At 36.2% G+C, this 5,000-nt stretch overlaps 1 pseudogene; it reads right to left on the reverse strand.

Annotated features, from left to right (window-relative positions):
- Positions 1–5,000, reverse strand: part of LOC138050891 (NLR family CARD domain-containing protein 3-like) — a 28,683-nt pseudogene that overhangs the window by 21,995 nt on the left and 1,688 nt on the right.

The raw sequence follows: 5,000 nt of genomic DNA on the forward strand, positions 1-5,000 counted from the left end.
CCTGTAAACAGAAAAATGAAACCTTCAACCTTAAGAGATAATGCATTTCAATGGAAGCTGTCTCATTAATTCAATAAAATAATCTTGGCTACCAATCTTACATGCACGCCCCTTCCTCGTGGAAAAAGTTCAGCAAAGACATTGCTTAGATTAATATTTCCTTGGAAAGCTACCGATCAGTTCCATTGGTCAAACTGATAGAGATAACACAATTCTAGAATTTGAAGATTTTTCTTGGATTTGTCTAATACAAATCAGTTAAGGGATGGTTAAAACTATTACCTTCCCGTTCTGTCTCAACAGCAATTGCAAATCCACACCTCGCTGCTTGTGTTTGGCTCAAAATATCACCATCACAGTGTACTTCAACCTCCAATTCATCTGGATTTTCCAAAGGAGCAACCCAGCCATAAGGTGCATCTCTAACAAGATCACTCACATGTCTACTTACAGGAGATTTGAATCCAGCTGCTGTTGTCAATTTGGCAGATAAAACTACATCTCCTAGTTTTACTTTATCTGAGCTTAAACCGCTGCAAGTTCCTACTGAAAACACTGCCTTAGGACTTAAGACCCTGACAGCATTCTTTACAGCTGTTAATGATCCCCCTGGGACTGCAGCACCTTTAGAACATTTCATTAATGCAACTTTAAGCTTCTCTTGGTCACCATTATTACCAGTGTATCCAAAATAGATCGGACCAACTTCTTTCTTGTATCGTTTGAAGGGTCGATCCAGAAATGAGAAACAACTCAAGAACTCACAATCCTCCACGGTTAATAGTAAAATATCAATTGGCAGATCAGCATTTCTCAAGGGTTTGCTGGCAATTGGAAGATCACTCTGTTTTGGTGGCTTGACTCTGAGTTTTGGGGGCATGACATACATGTACATGTAACAGTCTTCTGGGACAGGCAAACGAGGTTTCCTTTTCTTTCCACCTGAGATTTAAAAACAAAGCAAAATAATCTATCATGTATAAGATTCCATATTTGCCATAAACAAATTTGAAGAAAAATAAGTGACAACAAGTACATGGTTATTACATTTGACAGCTTTCACTTGAACATTTAGCAAAGGCACTGTAGCATACTGGAGTAGTTGTGCAACAAAATTGATTAATTTTGTTTTGATTTGTGTATGTCATTTTGTATGTGCATGCTCTTATGTTACAAGAGAAGCAGAAAACTGTCTTTTGCAGAAATCAAGTGTTATGATTGAAATTAATTTTACCTGGTTTTGGGTTCTCAAACAGCCCAGTTTATTGAGAACGAGTGAGCCGAGTGAAGATGCGAGGCTGACGAGGTGACAGCCTTATAGAGCAGAGGAACGAGATTGTTGTGTATGCAGAAAAAAGTAAGAGTGCTCCAGAGAAAATGTAATGTAAGGTATGGGAACAAAGGCTTATCATGTGACTTCAAGAACCAATGAAAGTGCGTGTTTTGGTGTGTGATGTCATTGCACAAACTTTCATGATGCGCGACTATTCGCAAGTGAATGAAAACACTTTTTTCCCCATTTCCCTGACCATTGCGTTGTGCACACTTGCTTTGAGTGTTCTTTAATATGTATTTTCAAACCAGTGTGTTATAATTATATTGAGTGAAAGAGCTCAAAAGTAATCAATTTCGGCCCACGGAACCAACGAGTTGAGAACAATTAAATTTAAATTTCAAAGGAAATATGTTGTCTGCAGAGTAAACAATTCACATATGGTCCTGCAAAACAAAGGAAGTACTCCCAAAAATAGAAAGATTTCCTAGTTTTCTAGGAAAACTTCTCTAGGAAAACTTTAGAAAGATTTCCTAGTTTTCTATCTTCTTTAGTACCTTTTAAATCTTAAACCTCAACAAAATAAATAAGTAAACAATTCAACGATCAATTTGACTTATAATTCACGGCTGTACAGCTGTATCTTGCAAAATAAAAATTCTTCAAGTGAAACAACTTTCATGAGCGAGAGTTTGATTGCCCACCATTAAATACATGTTTCACACTGAAAAGTCTGAAAACGCTTTCGCGATTTTTCACATGGCACTGATTTTATTCAACTTAATTATTGTCTATTCCTATTAAAATTACTGCCGTCGAAAAATTACAGAAGTACTGTCCATATTATTACAAAACACGTTGACATTAATTTACATTGTTGTTCAAGAGACAAAGTGTGCAATTTCTATTGTTCTTGTACTATTGTTAACTACATAAGTTGACTTGCAGTACTTTGGAATAAGAAAATTACAACCACTGTTGGGAATTTTGGAACTCTGATACAAATCTGAAAACTATGTACTATATATTGACTGTCTTGATGGCACTTAGCGATAGCGATTTCCAGTAATTATTATTGTTTTAAAGTGCTACTGTGCGATATTCACATCTTTCTGTCTAAACCATTTTAAGACATAAGCATGTAGTCTGTATAGGAAGTATGCTGTTTACTATTTTCAGATATCTCTTTCTGTTCCAGAGATATTCAAGCTTTTTAAATATGCATAAACTCAACTGAATTTTGATGAAATATGATGAAAAACGATATCTTAGCCAATTTGTATCAGAAAGGCTTGATTGTTTGCAGTAAACACAGATTTCCCACAATAAAGCTTCGGTAAACTGAGAGTCAACATTTCTGAATGGATGTTTATAAGTTCAACTAAACTAGAGTAAAATATAGAATATGGTCAATAAGCAGATGACTCAGTGATAAAGTAAGCAATTCTGTCATGGAAGTGATGAAGCGTCTTTCGACAATCTCAGTTGGTTGTCTAGAACTTATGTGTTACTTTCGGCCCCTTTAAAAAATTTGTTTTTCCATTGACCTCAGAAACACTTTTCTTTCCCCTCTTTCCCCACACATCAAGTGAATTTTGGCCACTACAGGTCTAGTCTGTTAACCCAGGAATACATGTACATGATCTGGCATTTACTATAATATTTTGCGTACATAAGTTGTAAATAGTACCGCTGACACAAAAGAAAGAGCCACATGGCATACTTGTCAGTTTCAATGGTGTGAAGTCAATATTTATAATTAATTCACTGCGGCTGAACATTTTCCCGTGTTTTCAACAACTGTACGTTAGATCAAAACACCATTTTAAAAATACTCAGAGCTTCAGTGAAATTGCGACCAATACAGTTGCATTTGCGACTGACTTTTTCCCCTTTGCAGCTAATTGAAATACCTGATGAGAAGAAGTCACAAATTTGCGACTTGTTTTCACCTTTGCTTCTTCGAAACAAAAGGGTTAGCAGTTGCTACTTTGCTGCCATTTTTGCTAAAATAAGTAAAGAAATGACAAAATTATTTTGTTTCTCACCGTGAATTTCTTTTCAATCTGAAGATAGGGTAATTTAGCTGGGATGTTACGTTCACAACTCAAATCCTTCTATATCATTCGCCATTTTCAGCGATTTCTTTACACATACATGTACATATTGTGCACTCATATTTTATTTTGCTAAACCACTGACAACACAATGCAAGTGTAACGGGGCTAGCGTGACGATTTTCCGACTAAAATTTGCGAAATGGCGACTGGATTTTTCCGTTAATTTCAAGGCTGTCGACCCCCATTTTCAAGGTCAAAAATCAGATTTTTCATCATTTCTGGTTGAAGAAATAAAATTCACACCAATAGAAATTTCCAAAACGTCAATCTTATATTCCTGAGAATGTATTGAAAACATGGTGAATTAAAAAAAACAGAGGTGTAATCGTACACTGTGAAGTTTATCAAATCATCACGATTTAAGCATGTATCAGCTCTTTGATTTACTAGAGAAGTATTTTAAGATAATTAGGAGTAAATCGCATTGCATTTAACTAACCTTGATCTCGATGTTGAGTTTGAAAGAAGATTTAGATAAGAAGACCAAAGGATTGCCGAAGAGCTTCGAAAGACACTGCCATCTTGGAAAACCTGGTGACCAAACTACGAATTTGAGGAGTACTGAAAACTAAGATAACTCCACGTGCTTTCCGTCAGGTCTTTCTGTATGACTCGTGTATAAGTCGAGGGCAATTTTTTGGGCTGATTTTTTGGTTGTAAAAGGTCAACTGGTCAACTTATACACGGGTAAATATGGTAACTTAAATGTACAAGACACTACCCAGCCAAGCAGCAATCAATATTCCACATAATGCGAAAAATAAAACTGTAACGAAAACTAGAATCTTTGATCCGATGAAGTTTATTCCCGTAAAAACATCATGTGACAAGTATATATACAGTTTCTGGCCGAGAACAATTACTGACTGGAAGAGTTTACCGCCAAGTATCATAAATACATGTACATGTACTGTATGACCTCAATAAGTAAATTTAAAGTAGCTCTTAATGATTACGTCTCTGCTCAAGTTTTAGTTCCACCAATTGTTATTTATTTCATTGTTATTATTATACCACAATTATTTATCACCTTAGTTGCACATATTTATGTACTCATTTTATCTTTGCAATTTGCACTGGAACTTGCTAAATATCCTTATAGGATTTTGCAAATTAATTATGTAGATTTCACTTCATTGTTGCTGTAAAAATACGATTATCATTACACAGTACTGCTCTATGTAATCTTAGATGTCGACAAGAGCGACCTCCTCTCGTTTTTTCCAAATCCTACTATGCTTTATGCTTGAATAATACTCCAAACGTCTTAAGCCCGCCGCACACGGTGAGGAAAGAGCTGAACAAACTGCCTCGCGAGGCGGAGGAACTTTTGTGCAAAATTGGCCTCGCGAGGCCGTGAGGAAAAAATCAAACATGTTTGATATTTTTCGCCTCACGAGGCAAATTTCTCATTGTGTGCAGCCATCGTGGGAATCGAGTTGAGCTTGTTCAATGAAGCTTCCAATAAAAATACATGGCATTCTCACGTGACTTCAGTGACGTCAGAATTTCTTCCTCCGACACCATCTTGAACCACTGGAGTCACGTGTGTATGCCACGTATTTTTATTGGATGCTTGATTAAACCAAGCTCAGCTCGATTCTCAC

This window comes from Montipora capricornis, chromosome 6 (assembly GCF_036669925.1).
Source record: "Montipora capricornis isolate CH-2021 chromosome 6, ASM3666992v2, whole genome shotgun sequence".
NCBI classification, from domain to species: Eukaryota; Metazoa; Cnidaria; class Anthozoa; order Scleractinia; family Acroporidae; genus Montipora; species Montipora capricornis.